We start from the raw sequence: 23,022 nt of genomic DNA, 5'->3' as shown, positions 1-23,022 counted from the left end.
AATCAAAGATTCTCCTAGTACTTGAAGTAATTCATTACAAAAGCAACCAGCCTTTCATTGGTGGAATCAGCAAAATCAAAAATATTTTTCTGTCAGATGTATAAGAAAAAAACTAATCATAATTTACTTATTTCTTTTTCTATTGTCTGGAACATCAAATGCAATTAAGATGGAGAAATTTAATAGACTGACCCTTGTAAAATGGAAGATTCATATTTTGTCTAATGAAAAGTTAATGAGGTTGTAGTATTCCATTTGTGGACAATTAAGCAGTTTGGGCCATTGAAAAATAACTCTCCAGAGTTTCTGGCAGTGTAATAATTATACTAGCTATAATTTGAAAACGATACAAATGCCTGGATGTATATTATACACATTATTATTTTTTTTTTTTTTTGAAACCGGGGATCGAACTCAGGACCTTGCGCTTGCGAGGCAGGCAGCAGAACCACTGAGCTAAATCTCCGGCCCATGTTATACACCTTATTAGTAAATACTGGAACTACTTCACACCTAGATCAGATTTGCGAGAAGAAAATAAGAGTCTTATTTTAAATTCTTCTATTATGATATTTAGATTTGATTCCATTCAAATGTATTAAATAGAACTACAGAACTAAACAAACCAAAATGATCAACAAAAGAAAAAATTGGCATTTTATTCTCTCTAGCCTTTGCTTTTTGTTAATTCCACAGTTCACAAGGCATGTGATTTTCTTTTTGTCTAAGGGGAAATATAAAGAAATTAGCCAACCAGAAAGTATCTATAAAAGTAACAAGAGAGACTGCTGTACCCCGTAAACCACAAGGAAACAATCTTTTGTGAAACTGCTAAGAATTTGACAGAAAATGTCTTTACATTTACAATATAATTTTAATAACTTTAAGTGTTACAGGAATTATGACACATTCATCTTGTATATACTATTTCATTATGAATCCATGAACTCGGATGAAAATTCCAGCTAAAATTCCTTTATGAAGAATGTTCTACACCTTCGAATGATTTTCATTCTTTAATATTTTTGAAATGGAAACATTTATATCAGTTCTAAATCTAGAGTGTACCAGTTCATGCCATTGCTTATTATAAATTAATTGGAATTAATACACTAACTATAAACATGTTATTAATGAAAAGCGCTTACATAAGATTCTCAAATATTGTGACTAAGTTGTTCACAAAATTTCTATTTTTAAAAGGATCATAAAGTATTAGTTTAGAGTTGAAAATGGAATCACTGTTATTCTTTGAGGATTAGTTCTTGGTAGCTGAAGAAGAAAGTCTAATAATCCAGTTATGTTACAGCAGTCAACAGCTTAATTCAAAAACACTTGAGAGAGGTCAACAGTGACCCAAAGATCTTTTATATTTGACAGTCTGTAAATAATCACAATAAGAATATTTATTTTTCACATCTAAATTTCCAGAGTCCATGTGTGTGGTTTGGTTTGGTGTATGTGTGTACGTATGTGTTTGTGTATGTGTGTGTGTTCATAATTAAACATGCATGTAAACTTCAGATTAATTTTTTTATTGCATTCCAATTCCTCCTCAAACTTTAATATTTATTTATTATTTAATGTTTATCTGTGAAAATTGTCTAACATATAGTAATACTGAAAGATACTTTGAAGATCGATAAATATGCTTTCTTGAAATTGTATTCAATATATTTGATCATGAAAAAACAATGTATTTTGTCACTTATGAACACCTCTGTATTTGGAAATTTAAATTATTTTGTTATAGACAGTATCATAAATTTAAAACTTTTCTTTCAGGGCAAAATTTTATTCTTTTTGTGAAAAGATTGTTGCAAAATTTAAAATTAGAGAATAGTCTGATGTATGTTTATCACCTTATTAAGAAGTAGAATAAATTTATATAGATGAGGGCAGCCTGTGAAAACAACAAAAATTAGATTGGTAACTTGTTCCAAAAGTATGAAAACTGTATTTACAAACAATCTGTGAAGTGTTACTACCTTTTAATTTGAAAGCATATAGAAGTATCAAATGACTAAAAAAGTCTGAAATTTTCATATTAAACTAAGATAATTATCAGTAAACGAAGAATCCATCAAATCCAAGAGCACTTTGAATATTTAATTTTCTTCTTTAAAAGTCCTTGACAAATCTGAAAAGGTCATAAACTGTGTATGAATAACATTAAGGGTGGCTATGGAAAAATTTTTAATACGACGTTAAACTCTAATTTTGTATAGAGCTAACAGAATTTTTTAAATTAAATCTAAATCAGTCCATTAGCTATTTCTGTTCAGTATTTTCATTTCCATCTCTTACAAAAATATCATTTTGTTTCAAGTGCCTTTATCCTTTGTAATGGTTCTTGAAGAATGAATTAATATAAGATAAATAAGTTAAATTTATTGAATTATCAGGAATATCCAAGGATAGCTGGTTACATATTCTTAAAATTTTTCATGCCTTTTAAAACATTATAAATAAATATTTCTATAGATATCTTCCCAAGATAATGTGCTAAGATAAAGCAATTATGACATACACCAAAACTGATGTGATTACAAATATGAATATTGACAAGTAAGTGTATATTATCAAATTTTAGCAACATTTTAAATTTGTATTAAATTGTCCTTAAAATAGTGAACACTAGTAGTTTAAGTCATTGAGAAATTAATTTGATAAAATAGTAGTATATATTTTCAATAAATGCAGCACATTATTAATATCATAAATTAATTAAATCAAAACTAATTAATTAAGTACATCAACATAGAGATTTTTAAATAAAATAATCTTATTGGTTGTGGATGCTCAACAAAAAAAGTCTTACTATAAAATTTATGTATAATAATTTGGGGAGTATGGACATTTTCACTATGTTGGTTCTTCCTAGTCAAGGGCGGGGAATATCTTTCCATTGTCTGATATCCTGTTCAGTCTCCTTTTTCAGAGTACTGTAATCTTTTATGTATAGGTCCTTTATTTCCTTTATTAGATTGATTCCTAGGTATTTCATGGTTTTCAGTGCTATTGTGAAAGGTGTTGTTTCCCTAATTTCTTTTTCACTGATTTTTTTTTTGTTTGTGTACAGGAATGGTATTGAGTTTTGAGTGTTGACTTTTTATCCAGCTACACTACTGAATTTGGTTATTAAATCTAGAAGTTTTTGGTGGAGTTTGTGAGATCTTCTATGTAGAGAATCCTGTCATCTGCAAATGATGATAATTTAACTTCTTCCTTTCCTATCTTTATTTCTTTTATTTCTTTTTCTGCTCTAATTACTCTGGCTAATGTTTCCAGAACTATGTTGAATAGGAGTGGTGATAGTGGACATCCTTGTCTTGTTCCTGAATTTAGTGTGAAAGCTTTGAATTTTTGACCATTCAGTATTATGTTGGCTGTTGGTTTTTCATAGATGGCTTTTATCAGATTGAGTTAGAGACTGTCTATTCCAATTTTCTATAGAGGTTTTATCACAAACAGGTGTTGACATTTACAAACGCTTTTTCTGCTTTGTCAAATGCTTTTGCTTTTGAGGTGATCATGTGATTTTTGTCTTTAGCTCTGTTTATATAGTGTATTACATTTATTTATTTGCATCTATTGAACCATCCCTGCATCCCTGGGATGAATCCTAGTCAGTCATAGTGTATAGTCTTCTTGAAGATTTGTTGCATTCAATTTTCCAGTATCTTATTGAGGATTTTTGCATGTATATTCACTAGGGAGATTGACCTGTAGCTCTCTTTTTTGGATGAGTCCTTCTCTGGTTTTGGTATCAGGGTAATGCTTGCTTCCTGGGAAAACTTTGTGAGTATTGCTCTCCTTTCAATTTCATTAAAGAGTGGAGTGCTGGAGTGGTGGCATTAGATCTCTAAATATCTTGTGGAATTCATCAGTGAAGCCATCAGGTCCTGCACTTTCTTTGTTGGTAAGTTTTTAATTACATTTTCAATTTAATTGATTCATATTGGGTTGTTTAGAATTTTTATATCTTCTGGTTCAGCTTTACCAATTCATATGTATCTAGGAATCTGTCCATTTCTTCTGTGTTTTTCATCTTAATAGAACACAGGTTCTTGAAGTAGGTATGGTTGATCTTCTAGATTTCCACAGGATCTGTTGTGATTTCACCCTTTTCATTCCTAATTGTATTAATTTGAGTTTTTAATTTCCTTTTTTTGATAAGGTTGGCTAAGGGTTTATCAATTTTATTTAATCTTTCAAAGAACCAACTCTTTGATTCTTTGTAATTTTTTCTTAGTCTCACTAGCATTAATTTCTGCTCTGATTTTATAATTTCCTCTCTCTTGTGAGCTTTGGATTTGACTTGTTCTTCTTTTTGTAGAAGTTTGAGGTTCAATATTAGGTTATTTATTTGAATTTGTTCTGTTTTCCTGATGTGAGAGTTCACTGCTATAAATTTCCCTCTTAGAACTGCTTTCCTTGAGTCCCATATGTTGCAGTATATTGCATTGCCATTGTCATTTAATTGTACCATTTAATTTATTCTTTAATTTCATCTGTGATCCATTTGTTGTTCAGAAGGGTGTTATTTAATCTCCATTTGTTTATGAAGTGTTTTTGGTTTCTTTTGCCATTGATTTTCATTTCCCTTCTCATTGCACTGTGGTCAGATAACATGCGTGGGATAATTTTATTTCTTTTGCATTTCTTAAGCATGTTCTATGGGTTAGTATGTGGCCTATTTTGGAGAATATCCCACGTGCAGCTGAGAGGAATGCGTATTCTGATGTTTTGGGATGGATCACTCTGTAGGTATTTACTAAGTACCTTTGTTCACAAGTTTGGTTCAGTTCTGATATTTCTTTGTTGATTTTTTTGTCTAGATCATCTGTCTCTTTGTGAAAGTGGGGTATTAAAGTTCCCATTACAGTGATATTCATGCTTATTAGATTTCTCATGTCTGTTAATATTAATTGGGTGCATCAATATTTGGTGCATATATATTTATAACTGTTATCTCTTCCTCTTGTATTTTTCCTTTAACAAATATGTAGTGACCTTCTTTGTCTCTTTTGATCAGTCTTGACTTGAACTTCACGTTGTCTGCAAATAGAATAGCTACCCATGTTTTTTTTTTCTGGTTTCTGGTCACATCGAACATTGTTTTCTGTACTTTGACTTTCAGTCTATGAATTCTTTTTGAGTTAAATCTGTTTCTTATAGGAACCATATTGTTGGATCTTGTTTCTTGATCCATTCCTCCTGTCTTTTTTTTTTTGATTGGTGAATTGAGACCATTTACATTGATGGTTATAACTGATATGTATCGGTTTATCCCTGTCATATTATTTTCCTGTTGTTGATTCCTTGTCTTTCTCCGCACCCCGCCCCCTGTTTAATTCCTTGCGCCCCCTAGTGGCTTCTTTCTATTGGTGTTCTTCAAATTGTGGTTTTCATTTTCTCTTTCTAAAATGCCCTTCAGAGAATTTTGTAGAGCTGAGTTTTGCATGTGTGTGTGTGTGTGTGTGTGTGTTTCTGTGTGTGAATTTCTTCAGTTGTTCCTTGACATGAAAGTATCTTATTTCTTCATTGATTTTGAAAAATAGTCTTGTGCAATACATCAATCTGGGTTGAAAATTGTTTTCTTTTAGGGCATAAAATATTTAACTCCATGCTCTCCTCTCCTTAATGGTTTGTATTGAGAAGTCTGCTATGATTCTGATGAGCTGTCCTTCGTGAGTGATTTGTTTCTTTCTCTAACAGCTTTAAATATTCTGTTCTTGTGCTGAATTTCTGGGATTTTGATTATTATATACCTTGGTGTAGATTTATTTTGGTCATGGGTATTTGGAGTTTTATATACCTCATTTATTTGAATGTCTAATTCTTTTTTCATGTTTGGGAAATTTTCTGCCATTACATCTGTGAATAAGATTTTTTACAGCATTTGTACTTTCTCCTGCTCTTTCATTGACTCTAATCAGTCTTATATTGTTTTGGTTTGCATCATCTTGCAATTGTTGGATTAATTTCTCATGCCTTCTTGTTGTTTCTATGATATATTTGTTTTCATGGTCTCTAACTGAAATGGTGTCTTGATCTGAAATTCTGTCTTCACGTTGATTTAAATGATTACCTATACTTTCAATGGTGTTTTTAATCTCCTAGATATCTGTTTGAATCTCTTTTATGGCTTCTATTTCTTTCCTATGTTGAGTATTCATGGTTTCCACTATTTTCCCAAGCTCCTCTATTTTCTATCTGTTTCTACTCTAGTTCCATTGAGCATGTCCTCCATTTTGAATGTCGTTTCTTTTTTTTTTTTTCCTGAAAGAATACTTTTTTCTATTGCCTCTTCTATCTTTTTATTTACTTCTACAGCTATTATTTTAGAAAGTTCATGTAGGCTGCTTCCAATTTCCTCTATCTCTTTGTCCACTGGACTTGTCCTGGGTGGGCTGGATGAATGTCTAGGATTGAATTTTTCTTCTATATCTTGTCATTTTCTATTTTTTTTTCTATTTTTTTATTTTGTTTTATTTTATTTTGTTTTCTAAGTTATTGCTTGTATTGCTTATGGTAGATAACTTTCTCACTATTATCAAGGCTTCTCTAGGCAATGCCTATTCCTCAGACATGTAGGTACATGTAGTTCTTGGTGTTTGTGTTTATCCTAAAATCCTACACTCCCAATCTATTGAGGATGAGAGGTTGCTATCTATTTAGCTCAGGACCCAGTCCTTTGGTATTGGATGATTGTGGTGGTTGTGACTCCAGACAGTCACAGTTTTATCATAGACTGGAGAACAACTGATTACAACATGTTTTATATCCTAGCTAAAGTAGTACAATTAGCAGTATCAATGGCATCTAACACAGTCTAGTAATTGACAAACTGTGGACCCTATTAGTTTGGTACCTTTAACCATATAAGAAAGCTCTACCATTGTTTAACAAAGTCCAAAGTAATCCAGGAGCTTATATGCAATGAGTTTCCCTTTAGTAGAGTGATTTTATCCTATGGGAGGGAAATTTAAGGGGAATAGGGGATGAAACAGAGAGGCAAATGAAGAGAAATATAGTAGAAGCAAGACTGGAGAAAAAGAGAAGATCACCCAAGCTTTGGGATACTCGAGAAGAGGACAGGAGAGAAAGCACGAAGGAGGAAGCAAAGGAATATTGAAGCAAACCAGAAAGGGAAGAGTACATGAAAGTTTCATAAAATCAAGAGAAATAGTTGAGGAAAGAGAGAAAGAAGATGAATAAAACAGAACAAGAATAAATGTAGAAAACCTAAACAATGGGTGGGGGATTTAGCTCAGTGATTCTGCTGCCTGCCTTACAAGCACAAGGTCCCGAGTCTGATCCCCCTTACAAAAACAAAAAAACAAAAAACAAAAAACAAAGCAACCTAAACAACAACAACAACAGAAAAAAAAAAACAAACCTGAAGCCCAACCAGACCAAAAAAGGGGAATAAATCAAGCAATCAAGGAAAAACAAATATAATAAAAATAGAAAAATTCCTCTGGTGTCTGCAGTTCTGTGTTAGTGTCTGAGACAGAGCCCATAAATGCACTGTGTAGCCCTGTCAGGTCTGTAGTAAGATCAATGTTGGACACGGGGCTGTTTTTTACTTCTGGGGGTGAGAACTGGGGCCCTTCCCCAGGCAGCAATCTTCTAGATGTCTCTTGCTCAAGTATCTTCACCATGATCCTGCCCACACAGCTCCCTCAGCCCCTGTGGTGCCCTCTCCTGGAGCCAACCAGAGGCTATTCCCAAGTCTGTGTGCTGTTTGCCCCTCCCAGATCTTGAATGGGCTACTCAGTTCCACATCTTTGATTTTTTTTCACATTCTGGCAATGGGCAGGGCTCTTTTGTCCCACCACTGGCTAGGGTTGTTTCCTTATTTGTCTCCGTGGTGCAGGGGGGAGTGCCCCCTTACTGCCACCAGCCAAGGCCTCTTGTCCATCCATGTCTCTGGTTGCAGAGCAGTGAAGGTGCGTCCAGTCCTTTGTAGCTGGGGCCAGTTTTATTGGGCCTGCCTGGTCCTGGGAGCAAAGTTTGGCTGGACCCAGAACCCACTTCTCAACATAAATTCCATCAATCTGCACTAAATAAATGATAGCTCTTCCCTTCTTTCTTTCAGGGCAGCAAAAAGACCCTGGAAGAAAGTGATGTTGTTCTGCTGTTGGAGTTCAGTCGCACTCTTCTTTGCACAAAATGGTGGCCCCACAAGCAGCTGCTGATCATGCTAGCCTCACTTACTATTTTCTCCAGAGTGGGCATTTGGGGAATATTGTCTGGCATTTTTGCCAGTGCCTCTGGCTATACAAGACTCTCCCAATCTAGATCTGGTCTCTGTTTCTCAGTGAGCAGCAGAGTTGATTTTGCTGAGCCCCACTGGGAAGGGACACAGCTGATCCACTGAGTTGTATGTTCTTTAATCTGTGTTGGTAACCCATTTCTTCCACAGCAATGGGTCTTATTTCCTTCTTCTCTGTCAGTTCCCTCAGTGGTCTAGCATGCGCCCTCCAGGCACCTTGTTCTGGAGAAGCTGTACCGCTGGCATTCATTGATCCACCATTTTCCTTCCTCTCTCTTTCTATTTTTTTGTTGTTTTTTGAGTTAATGTTTGCAACTTCTTTTGCCCAGTGCTTAGTTCTTTAGGAGTGAGCCACAATATTAATTATGACTCTCCCCAGGCAATCTGGATATCAGCATGTAGAGAAAATCAAATGGCAGCAAAAATGTTCCAGCTTGGCTATAGCAATAAAATCAGTGACAACAAAGGCATCAAATAACAGCTGGATACTGACAAACCCTAAGAGCCACTCACAAAATTGCCCTTAACCAGGGGAAAGAGATCTAGGATTTTAGCAAAGACACTTAAGCCACTCAGAAGTTGAGCTGACCGACAGTAGGTCAGACCACTAATTTATGCTGGATCTAAGCAGCAGTCCATGAGCTCAAGCATACCACTAGACTTAATGCCATCTCTTTCCTGTCCACCTACTCTAAAGATTATGCCCTCCAAACATGTCCTCCCTCCATGGTGTACAGGTACCATGACCCTCCTGATCTGAGTCTTATCTTCCCAGGGGATTCCAGGAGAGCCTTGTTTAGCTCACAATTGTTCCAAGCTTATCTCCCAAGGCTGTCTCTCTCCTGGTCTCTGTGGTAGGGTAAAACTTCAGTCCTGGAGTAAAATTTCCCTCCTGATTGTTAGTCTCATCTTCAATGCAGTTAGTCTATTGGTTGTCTCCTCTGCCACCCTCTGCTGTGGACAACTCAGGAGCAGAGATGGCTAGGATTTGGTAGTTTTGCTCTTGTCCTCTTCCTTCCCACATAGCTTATGCTGGGCCTGGATGGATGATGGCTTTGTTGGGGGGAGAACATGTGGCTCATCTCTGCTGCTGCCTTCCACACAGGTCATGAAGGTTAAGTTATAATATTTTTAAAAATATGTAAAATCATTAGGTACAAAGAGGTATACATGGAAAATAGCAACCAAGATTTATAGTAGCCAAAAATGAATGACCCTTTGTTGTATCATTAAAAAATCTGGAACAGAGACAGAAAATGTCACAAAACAGTTCTCAAAAGATAAACTCAAGAATATCTTTAGGCATTCCTATTTCCATAAGCAATATAGACACAAATTAATATGATCAATGAAAGTTTGCCTAATATATTATAGATGTTTGTTTTTTGAGAAAATCTCTAATAATATTATTTATGCAATTATCAAATATTTAAATATAAATCTTTTTTTGGTTTAAAAATTATCCTAAAATTTATCCCCAAAAGAAATGAATTTGCTTCACTTTAAATTTGAAACTTACAGGTAACTTTCTTTTTCAAAAAATAGTGGTATATGTTTGCTATACATAATAATCACATTCACCTTAAGAAATTGGTACATATACAGATCACATTTTAATCGTTTTCCTTCCAATTTCCCTCTTGTCCTCCATTCTTACATCTCTTCCACCTTTGAACAAAGTCTACCACCCTGTTTCCTGTCATCTCTCTTTTACTTTGATCTTTAACATTTCTATTTTGAGGTTGCTTGTATAACAGAAACCATCTGATATTTAATCTTTTATGCCTTTTATTTCACTTAGCATTATGGTATTGAGATGGATACATTTTCTTAAAAATGACTCAAATCCATCCTTCTTTCCAAACTTACTTTATCTGTTCATCTGTTTTGGGGCATATATGCTGCTTCCAAAATTTAGCTACTATGAATTATGGTGCTGTAAATATGGGTATGCATCTATCACTGTAATATGATGTCTTTAACTCTTTCAGGATGAAACTTAGCAACATCTGACATAAATATCTAGAATATAGATCAGCACTATTCAGTAGAATTTTCTACTATACCTACTAGAATATCCAAATTAAAAAGATTTGCATCTACAAATGCTGTCCAGCACTAAGGCAAGTAGAAATTTAATATATGATTGGTGGAAATGTAAAATAGTAAACCAATTTGAAAATCTCTCTGGGAGTTTGCCATTAGGTTAACTGAACATCTACAGTATGATCAAGCAATTCCACTTCTATCTATTTACCCAAGAGAAATGAAAACATGTATACAAAAATCATGATTAAGAATATTCCAGACTACTTGATTTTCAAGAGCTATATTCCCTGTTTTTAAACACAGGCATGATAGCTTTCTCAAAAATCTATTGCATATCAGTTTCATAAGAGGAGTAATCAAAGTGTGCATCTTCATTGTTTATGTTGCCCATAAGATTATAATTAATTCTTTTCCTAGTAATAATATGCTTAATTAAATCAAAGCTCTTTGCACTAATCATATAAAGAAGAAAATGACATCTTTATGAATGACATTGATTTCTGTCTCATTACATGATGACTCTCTCCCCTGGCAGTTGTAGCTGTATTAATGCCTAAGTTAATTATGAGTCACACCAAAAATTTGTAAAGGGGAAAATCGGGAGTAAAAGCAAAATATCAGGAAGTATAATTAAGCTGATAAAATTTTAAGATTCATGTCAGTGTAACTGTTTGTAACTTATTTATCAATAATGACTAATTCATTAGTAGTAAGCTAAATTTTATAGGTCTTTTTGGAAATAGCACTCAGTGTTTGAAATAAAAATATATTATTTTGTTTTAATTTTCATTTTGAGTAGTTTCAATGTAAAATGTAATGAATATTTACTCCATATCCCATGTTCTATCTGGCTCTTATGACATCTGAGTTGAATAAGCCACTGTTACTCTCCTAGCAGAAATCATAATTGTACATTGGTCTCCATTATATTTGTACTCCATGATACTAGGGGTGTATCATGCACTGACATATTAGACTTTGTGAAAAATTTCTTTCAGTGCCAATTCAGAAAGCACCAGTCATTTAGCAATCATGACAGTTTGAAACTGATTGAATGATGAAGAAAAAATGTAAGTTAGGTAGATATAGAAATGCTTACTATGTTATTAACAGGTCTTAGATAATGCAACTTAGCTGGCAAACAAAAAGTCTTTACATACAAGTAATAATTTCACTATTTCACAGCGTGGTGGGAGGATTACAGTTCACCATATCCTATTCTATGTCTTATGAATAACTAGGAGAAAAATGCTTCAAATTTATTAACAGAATGTTATAAAAATGACAAAGAAACATTAATTACCTAGATCTGATCCATACTATTATATGCCTGTATTGAAATATAACATTGTAACCAATTATTATGTATAATTAATACATCTTAGTAAAAATGTTTAAGGCCATGGAAATATTAACTACCCTGATTTAGGCATTAAAAATTATACACCACAAATTCATCATTTGCAGGAAGATTGGCATAACTGTACTTCATTGTATTAAGTGATATAAGCCAGGCTCAGAAATATAAATGTCATATGTTTTCTCTCATATGTTGCAGAGAGATATGACATAAAAGTACAAAGGGAACTATTAGAAAAGAGGATGAATATAAATAATATGAGGAAAGGTAAAGAGGGTTAATGGAGGAGAGAAAATCAAAGTATGTTTCATGCAAGTATGAATTGGCCAAAATAAAACTCATTAAGCTGTATAGCCAATATTCATTTATAAAGATAATACTTTTAAAATTTTAATTTAAAATTTTATTTACAAATTAAGGCACATTATCTGTTGTTAAAATAAACATGTGAATTTAAGTGTTAGTGAAATATTTTATTCAGCAGAATTATTTCTGTAGGAAGATGTTAAAAACCTAAGACAGAAAGGTCTCAAGGAAGGAGTATTTCAGTACAGCTTTTATGTGCAAAAACTGCAAATCACTAAAGAAAAAGAGGGAATTTTCTAAAAACCACTAGTTCAATGTTTTAAAACTTGACAAATTTCTCAAGTACTCTAATAAGAGAAATTTGAGGTTCATAGGGAAAATATCTAGGCCTGAAATGAAGCAAACAAGTTACAGTAATGAAAGTCCACATCAAACGTTTATAGCCAAACTGTCTTAGTCAAAACAGTCAGCCTAAATCCATAAAGCACAGCATTTTATCAGCCTCATAAAGCTCTTCTCAAGTTTAAAACAGGCTCGGAGATATCATTCTTGCCCAGCTCAGTGAAAGGAAAACCTGAAGTAGGGAATGGCTGAATGATACAGTCATCAGAGTCAGACTTTTCTTTGTGTCGTTATCTATGGATATTATGGTTTGTAGATAGATGTCACCCCAAAGACTCAAACAATCATAGGTGAGGGTTTTCAGAAGTGGCTCAATCTAGGGCTGTGATGGTGAACAAATGGCATGTGTGCTTCAGCGGACACGCAGAGTCCTCTCTATCAGCATGTGAGCCAAATAGCCCTACACAAGGTTTGACAAGTTATGAGCATGCATACAACAAAGATCATAATAATTGTGCAAAAACATGCCAAATGCAATTTTACCTTTCAGTGAAAAGCTCTTTGTATTATTGAAAGCTCTGTTATTGTGTTTTTATTTTAAGCAAATAAATGGTAATGTAGGAGTTGTTTTTTCTAACCTAAAATTTTAGTATTCAAGTTTAATTTCAGTGTTGGCACTTTGCAATAAATAACTGCGTTTTGGGTTGCAGTTTGGGCACTTGATCTCTAAAAGCTTCACCATCACAAATCTAGAGTGTGTGATACTGGGATTAAGGATGTGTGTTGCTGGATTAGTCCACTAATTGGTTTATTATAGTTCTGGGTGTGGATAAGGAGGCCTACTCTGGTTGTGGGTGGCATTACTCAAAAGTCTTGTAGCCTGGATGAGATAAAAAAGGAAGAAAAAGCTTGCTGCTATGGCCTGCTGCTGAAGCTATCTCCTGTCTGCTTTTCCATGGACTGTTTCTCCTCTGTGATAACCTGCTCCCATGCCTTGCCTTGGAGCCAGCTGATTATGGACTGAAATCTCTACTAACTGTAACCTATAATAAACCTCTCCTTCTTTAACTTGTGGGTGTCAAGTATTTTGTCCCATCAATGAAAAAGTAACTAAGACAATGCAGAAGCAGTTTTAATCTCTCTTGAACATCCCACATGACAAATTTACACAGTGTGATAAAAAATATAGTAAATGTTTAATTTTAAAAATGATTATAGTAGAAAGCTATTAATCCACCACAACATACTCCACTTCACTATAAACATACTTATTCCATCATTTCCACTAGTTTTTGATGCAGTTCTGGAAGTCCTCTTTCAATAGTTGTACCATCATGGCTGCCTCACTCTCCTGAGTAGAATTCAAAATGGTTATCTTTCATGGTCATTTTGACTTTGGAGAAGAGCAAGAAGTTATTTGCGTCAAATCTGGTAAATACACATTGTAATGTTTTTAAGAGCCTTTTTTTCCTTTGGATGACACTCAGTCACAACATTCACTTTATTTTTTCTCATGCCTCAGAGAGGCACCCTTGTATATGTGAATTATTTTTAAGATATACTATTATGCCTATTAATCTTTGATTTTCCCTACATATATAATGCAAAAGAATGGAGTGAAAAAGTAATCTGTGATTTGTGGTACAGTGATTTATGTTTTTATTTATTTTACTATAATAGCTCTGTTGCCTTTGCCACCTTGTGAAGGTCATGTTGTTTCTCCTGTGTGAGCCCTGTTTGTCATGCCTGTCTTGGAGTCAGCTGATTATGGACTGAAGCCTCTATGAACTAGATATGCTTCACTTCTTGGAAATCAAAGAAACTTCAGTTTCTGTGGGTTGTGACATTTGCTGGTGATTTTAAAAAAGGTACCACCAACCCCAGAGCTGAGGAACAGAGCTGCCCCCAGTTCAGAGGAGGTGAACCTTCCGGGCCACCGTACCACCGCCCCCAGTGACGAGGAGTTGAGCCTCATAGGTGCCAGCAGCACACATCCCTCTATCCCATGCCCCCGCAACCATTGAAATGAGAAGAGAAGTAAACAAGTCTCAAAACCAGACTTTCAGATCACCTAAAGCAACCTCAAACGGAAACAAGATGGAACAATCTGATACTCAACCACCTGGGCTCCCTGAACTGTCAATGAAAGAGGATCTGGAAAAAAGGAAATCAGAAATAATTTCTCACATAAGCAGAGATTGTGCTCATAGTGCAAGACATGATTAATAAATCCAGAGGGGATGCAGATAAAAAAAAATTGAAGAGCTGAGGAACATGATGGAATCCCAATATAGGAAACAAATGGAATCCATATTTTACTATAATAAAGATTTTTAGACACACATCATATATTTTGATCAGCCCTTGTATGTCAGGTGATTCTGTTGAGGAGAACTTTGAGCAAAGAAATTTCTATAAAAATATATATAAGAAGAAAGATTAAATAAAATGGGGCCTCATTAGCCAGTGGATTAAAGGATATTCCTGGGCCTACTTAATATGGGCAGTTTGAATCCTTAGTGAACAGATCTACTATAAAATGTAATATTATTTTTTGAAATTTACTGTGGATATATCAATAGTTGCCCTGATAGATAAGTACAAGCTTATGTATATAATATGTATGTGCAACACAATAAGGTGTCTTTCCACTTTTGTTCACATTTCTAAATCAAATATAAATGTCTTTCTCCTACAATATTACCCTGAATCTTGGAAACTATGATACAGATAATTATATATAGAATTCAAACTTTTGTGAGCATCATAAAAAATAAATTAATAGTGATGAAGAATAAGGAAATGATATGCTTTAAGGTTGGAAATATAAAAATAACAACTACTACATGACTTATAGTATGTAATGATAAATTAACAATGTCAATGTCATTTTTGTGACCAAAATCTTTTGAGGAAATCATTATCAGTTCATATACTTTTGTATTGATGATTTTTTTCCAATAACAATCAGTAGTTCTAATATCACATTTTGATGCATACTGATAAAGCTCTTGTTTTACCTGTTTTTGTTTTTTAAAACTTTGTTGAGTATGGATTTTTAAAAGCATAAATAAAAATTTTCTAGTGAGACAGAGAGAATTTTGACTTCAGAGACTTCAAGTGTTCATCTATTTTTATGAATATAATAATGACAGGTAATAGCAATAAAGTTGCTATGTAGTTCATTTCCTCCTAGCCATAGTCCCATGACAACAATTAAAAGTCATTTGCATTTCTGAGAAATATGAAGATAAATGCACCATAATTACCTTGAAAATCCTTATCACATAAAAGACAGAAACTTAATAATGAAACATTAGTAAAACTAAGAATCTATATCCTATTATTTCATTTCTACAATATTTTTCACATTAGTTTATTAATAAATATTATCATCAAGTTATTAAGTGATTCTTTTAAGGTAATATCCACATATCACATCAATGCTAGAAGTTTTGTATTTTACCTTCTTGTCACCAAAATTACTGTATCTGTTTATTATTACTTTTCCTTTTAAAATTTTGACTCTTACATAAAAACTTTATGCAATATTATGTGATATTTTGAAACATAAACATTATGTAAGGCTTAAGTCATGAAAAATAAATATATAATCTCAAACATTTGCCATTTCTTTGTGGTTAACATGTTAAAATATTTTCTATTAGATTTAAAAATATTTTATATATTGCATCATCATTATTTATAACTGAACAATTATGAAACAGAAAACCAAGTTTCTTATTCCTAATTAACTATAATTTTGTACTCATCAATCAACTTTATCTCAAGTTTCCCTTATTCCATACTACCTAGGCTCTGGTAAATACTACTCTGCTCACAACTTCTATGACATCAACTTTTTTAGATTTCACTTATAAATGAGGTTATGCAGTAATTGTATGTCTGTTATAGTCCTTTTTCACAATGTGTAATGACCTCCACTTCAGTTCAGGTTGACATAGAGGATACGATTTCATTTTTATGACTAAATGTAACAATAAAACATATGATATAACATATTGTGTGCATATACCATATTTTCTTTATTTATTCATTGGTTTATGGACACATCATGTTTGTATTGCTTGTATGTTGTCAATAGTGCTACAATAAACATGAAAATGAAGGTTTCTCTAAGATAATCTTATTTCATTTCCACTGGATGTATAACCAGTACTGGGGCTGATGGATCTCATAGTAGGTCAATTTTTTGCTTTTTTGAGGAACCACTATATGATTTCCTACAATAGCTGTACTAATGTACATTTCTGTTAACCCTTTCCACATCCTCACCAAGATACCTAAACCTTCATGTTTTTGATAATAACCATTCTTCCTGAAATAAAGTGGTTTTTTAATTTTGATTTGTATTTCCCTTGTGACAAAGGCTAGTATCTTTTCATGTACCTGTTGGCCATTTGTATAAATATCTATTTAGAGGTATTGGCCACTTTTTCATCAGGAAATTTGATTATTTTGTCATAATGATTTTGGAGTTACTTATATATTCTGGATATTATCTCCTTGTTTGATGCACAGAGCACAAATACTTTCTCCCATTCCTTAGGTTGTCATTGGACTCTCTTGGTTGTTCTCCTTTGCTGCACAAAGCTTTTCAGTTTGATGTAATCCTAGTTGATTTTGCTTTTGTTTCTTGTACTTTGGGACCTTATGCAAATCCTTGCCAATGCCCCTGTCCTCAAGCATTTCAATTGAGTTTTCTTCTAGTAGTTTTATAATTTCAGGTCTTATGTTTAATTGATTTTGAATTGTATTTTGTAACTGCTGAGAGATAAGTTTTTAGTTTCACTCTTCTGTACCTGCATACCCAATTTTTTTCAGCACCATTTGTTGAAAAAGCTGTGCTAACTGCAGTACACATTTTTAGCACCTTTGTCAAAAGTCCATTGGCTACCGCTGTTTGAGTTTATTGTTAGATTCTCCACTCTGTTCCCTTGGTTTATTTCTCTCTTTTTATGCCAATACCTTGCTGCTTTAATTACTATAGAATTTCAGTACCTTTTGAAATCAGGTAGTGTAATTGCATTAGTTAACTTTCTTGTTTCTGGGACAACATATTCAACACCTACAGCTTAAAGGAGAAACAGTTTATTTTGGCATTATGTTTCCATGGGTTCAGCCTATGATCTACCAGCTCCAAGGCAGGAACTGCACAGTGGAAGGCCCTGGTGGAGGAAAACTGCTCACACAGTTGTGGTAATGAAGAAGAGAGAGAAGGGAGGGGTTGGGGACTAAAATATGCACTTCAAGATCATGCCCTCAGAGACCTATGTCCAATGAGACCCATGTCCAATGAGACCCAACTTTTAACAGCACATTCATCTACTGAAATGATGAATGGATGAATCTATTGATAAGTATAGCACACCTATATCCCAATCACCATCCAAATACATGAGATAGTGGGGACATTTTAGATATAAAACATATCAGTAAGCTAGTTCCTTTTTTACTTTGTGTTCTAGGTGGCTTTTGTTAGTTTATTTCTGTGTATGTGTGTGAATGTTTGTGCCTGTTTCCATATACATTTTAGAATTGCTTTTCCTAGTCCTGGTCAGAATATAATTGGAATTTTATTAAGGATTGCATTGCATCTGTAAATCATATTTGATCATTACTAGCAATACTGAAAGCTGGACAAAAATGTTAAGTCACTTATAAAAGAAAACCCATTAAAATAACAGTGCATTTCTCAGTTGAGAATCCAAATGACAGAAAGGCAGGGAATGATTTATTTCAGACTCTGAAAAAGCTGCCAATCTAAATTATTATTTCTAGAAATTATTATATCTTTTAGAATTGCAGAAGTAAAATCATCTAAGATAAGCATAAAGAAAAGGAATTTATGACCACCAAGTGTACTGGTAAATGTTCTCTAGAGGAACAGAATCAATAGAATGTTCATTGTCTTCATACATAAAAATGTTCCAGAATTCTGAACTTAGAACAGAATTGCCCACCATACTCTGCTTACAGCAGTCTAGGGCTTCTCCATCTGGCATCTTCAAACCTTTCTGTGGTGAACTAAGTATTAGTCAACTTGAATAAGAACATTCAGCTTAACTGAATCAGAAAGATTCTGGGCATGGAAGATCCACCTGAGCATTGTTGACAAAATAGCATAAAAGGAGAATAGGAGGGGAAGAGTGCATGTTATTGATTTTCCTGGAGAACCTCCCCTTGGCCGATTTTCCTGATATGAACTCAGCTGTTCTCGTGGTCAGAAGATCTCAGGTTCTTGCTGATGCTGCGATGGCTTCTGTTCTCTTTGGGGGAGCTCTGATCTTCACCTTGAACATTGCTTCCTGGCTCCAGTGTGGATCACTCAACCTTCTGGCATAGATCCTTCACCGAGCCAGTGCAGACTTTCTAGCTTCCATACTGGCCTCGGGGCCTTCCTGGTGCAGATCCTTGGAATGGACTTGCATGAGACATTGCCACGAGCTGTAGGCCTCCAGGTGGACTCATGTCGGACATTGCCGTGAGATTCAGGCCCACAGCTGGATTCTTCAGGTCTCTAGCACATGGAAAAATCTCTTGCAGTTTTCTGCAATTGACTTTTTGGGTGAGTCTTAGAAAATAATCCTATAAATTATATCTCCTGTATTAAATCTGTTCTCTTAAACCACTGACTACAACACTTTCCAAACTCCTCCATCCACTGTTGCCTGGGGTCAGAGAAGAAACATCATGATAGAAGAGCATGCCAAAGCAAAGATATTTAGTACACGGCAGCTTGGATGGAGAACAGAGGAACAGCAGAAGAGGAAAGGGGCCACTGAGCATGCATAATACACAAGGTCATAACTTGACCACCCACCCAGACACACCCAAGAACATACAGTACTTTACTAATCTGCTAGGCCTCTCTTAATCCAATCAAGTTGACTTGATCAAGATTAACAATCACAGAGGTGGAGATAGGGCTGCAGAGACATATAGAGAAAGATATAGAGATAAAGAAATTAAAAACTAGTTCAGAAAGGCTTAGTCAGATTTAGCTTCATAAGAAGCAACTCCAAAGTTTCAGAGTTGCAAAAAATTATTTTAGTTATTTGAGAAATAATTCAGAAACCCAGATGATTAAGTCTCAGTTGTGCCATACATTTTTCACCATTGAGTTAGAGATTGTAATAAACAATGTAAAGGTTTTAAAGCTTCTTTACTGAGTAGAAACATGTCAATTTATTATTATCTCCTTGGTGAAAATAAATCAACAGATCCAAACTTTCACAAAATAAGATCATCATCTGACATCGAAATGCATGAACTAACATTTCTGAACATCCCAAATAAATACCATACTGAGTAACCCGTATCACACATTTTCTTACCCAGTGGGGAAAATATATTTATACAGCACAGGAAAAAAAAACTTGTTACTATGATTTATAAAAATGATGCTGGGAGGAAGATGTACCTCAATGGTACCTCACCTGCCTGGCAAGCACAAGGTCCTGAGTTTGATCCCAGGTACTGGAAAAAAAATATAAAAAATAAAAAGTGATGCAATATAAAAGCAAAATATACATTCTGTTGAATGAATGGTGGAATCGAGAATAATGTGAGCTAGAAAAACACAAAAATATGGATTCCAATTCCAACCTCTAGGTTTTATGTTTTGGGGGTACAAGAATTTTTCTCTGCTTCATGAAAAACATATTATAGACAAGTGAATGTTATGATTTAGTAGACATGAGCCACGTGGATATCAGCTATCTTGATATCTGATGTGAATAGGTATGTAATGTACCACTGGCCTTGAATAAAGGTGTCTTCATATGGCTAACACTTCACTTTATTGAATACACCTTTCATGAATTCAGAAAAATACAGTGAAAGAAAATTGAAATTCTAAAGTGAGACTGTTAGGAATATAGTTAGGAAAAGCTATGGCTATTTTAAAAGTAAACAACTTTTCACACCCTTCAACTTCAGCGAATTAGTGGTCAAAAGACATAAGACGTTTTCATTGAATCCAAAGAAGCCGAAAGTTGTCATGAGGCTGGGAAGTTCATTTAACTCTCTACATGAACCATATGAATTCAAATTTCTACCATTTACCTACACATTACCTTAGAGAGAGGCTAAGCTCAAGAAAGCAATTATCAGAAAATATGAGTTTTACTGAGAATAGGTATTTCTGGGAACATAATAAATGCTTTTACTCTAAGAATTCTTAAACTTTTGTCTGTCTTTGTGTTCCAACAGTTCTACTCTCATATACCTTGGTGTACCATTTCATTTTTCCTGCTTAAGTATAAAAGAACTACTTGAATCAATGGAGTTGATATCTTCAGTTTGAGAATATTTTCAACAATTGGCTCTTAATTTCTCCTTTGAATCTATGTTCCCTGTTGTCTCCCCCATGAAACCTATTAACTATAAAATATAAAATTTCATTATTTGTTATAATTATTTAATGTGCCCAATCCCTATCTTTTACTTCTTCTGTACATACTTTCTCTGGCCTAACTTCTAGTTTATTAATTTTCTATTAAATATTTTCTAGTCTGCTATTAAACCAGCTATTGAGGTCCTAATATCATTTATAGCACTAAAGTTTTATAATATCCTTCTAATTCTAGTTACCAGTCATATTGATCTTATCATCTAGATTCCTGACCATATAAATTAGCTATCTTGTATTTTCAATCAGATATTTCCATTATCTCAGTATCCTGTGAATATGCTTTTATAAGTATTTCCATTACCTTTTTTAGAAATCAAGTATAGTCTGTATTTACAGACAATATGTATGTAGTATTTACACTGTTTTTTGATTGACTGCTGAAATTAGATCAGATATTCCTATTCTTAGGTTCATCCAGAGAAGATTTAATTTTGTTTCCAGCATGCAGCTACCACTCTATGGGCACTAGAAATACCCAATCACTTTAATTCACACAGATGTTGATATAATTCAAAATTAATTTCAATCAGTGTGTAACCTTGTGTATTTCTTTTTCAGTCTTATTTATATAGTTTATGTTTTTTGTGTATCAATGTAAAGGAGTGTTTACTAAGGAATCTTCATTTCAGTGGATTATATATTTGATTTCTATTTTCTCAGCATCCTGAGTCAGACAAAAATCCCTATTGAGAATATTAACCCCTTCCTACTGATTCAGAAATTGGAAGATAACTTGAGAAGAAAAATGACTGTCACCAGATACTTTCACTTGACTTGGTTTCTTTTTTCCTTTGAACATGGTTCTGTAGGTGCTTATACTTTGCTAGCTATTTAATTATCTCTGACATTTTCAAAATTATACAATACCTTTGTCTTTGTCTAGTAGTCTTCAGCTTTATGGCTAATCTCAAACAAAATATTCCACTATTCTTCTAAGATTAACTTTTGGCAAAATATTGCAGAATCAGCTTGAAAAACTGAGTACATAGTGAGGTATTTTTTCCAAACCAAAACCCAATCAGTACAGAAAATGTTCATTTTCAGGAAGAGTAAGACTTTGTATTAGGAGCTTGTTGAATTTCAATTTAACAAACTTTCGTAAAAGTGGGTATATGGGTATAGGAAGACAAATTAATTTGGTATTCCAATATTAATTCCATGAGATAGTCATCTCATAATAGAAGACAGAGGTTTAAAGGCATATTTCTGAAAGGTCTTTTATTAAGACGTTATTCCCATCTATGAAGAGGAAAACTATATGGCTATTCAACTCTCACAGATCCTATTTCATAATTCTGCTACAGTAAGCAAATTAATTGAACATGAATTTTAGACAGGCTATGTATTTAAAAGATATCCTAATGAAAATCTTCAACGTATTCTAAAAATAAAGAAAATGCTTAGAGAAAAATTTAAACAAGTTTCCTGTTCAACTTAGTGGCTCAGCAAGAACCTGTCTCAAAATTAAAATAAGAAAGAAAGCAAGCAAGAAAGAGAGGGATAAAGAAAGAAAGAAAGAAAGAAAAGAGAGAAAGAAAGATAAAGAAAGCAAGCCTAGAAATCAGTGTCCATACAAAAGCCCTAGGTTCAATCCAAGTAGTACAAAAATAAAGAAGTAAATGAAAAAGATATTCAAGCAATAGATACAAGAAAGAGAAACAATGGCTTAGTGTAAAGATGCAAATTTTCATCACATATAAGGAAAAAAAAATACCAGATGTTTGCTGGGAGGAATACCCTGATATGCTGTTCTCTCTACATGTATCTCAATCTCCATATGATACACACACACAAACACATACACACACACACACAGTGAAAAATGTTTCAAGGTTTTCTTTTGGATATTTTGTAACTTCACCCTTTTAATGTTCTGGTTTATACATTCTCTCCATAAATTATTGGAATGTTACTGCCTGAGAATATTGAAACATGTTGGCATTTCAATTTTTAATCAATAGTCCTAGTCTGGTAAATGACTATGATGAAATAGTTCTTTAGCTTATGAATCACTATAAAGATATTTAATGAAGCCAGTTTCTAAAGTCATCTCATGTTGGTTTATTCTAAAACAACCTGGCCAGAAGCACTGAGATGGGATAAATATAAAATAACTATTCTATTTCAAGGAATAGAAATTTTAAGATCAATACAACAATTTTATATCCTCCAACTAGTATTTTATCCACTATTGCTTTCATGAAGTAGTTACTGGTTGGATTCACATTTTTCTTTGTTATCTTA

Source organism: Heterocephalus glaber, unplaced genomic scaffold (genome assembly GCF_053883595.1).
Source record: "Heterocephalus glaber isolate CG9 unplaced genomic scaffold, H.glaber_assembly_v1.0 deba00001547, whole genome shotgun sequence".
In the NCBI taxonomy this organism is placed as follows: domain Eukaryota; kingdom Metazoa; phylum Chordata; class Mammalia; order Rodentia; family Bathyergidae; genus Heterocephalus; species Heterocephalus glaber.
The sequence above is the reverse complement of the archived record's forward strand: the minus strand, read 5'-3'. Positions refer to the sequence as shown.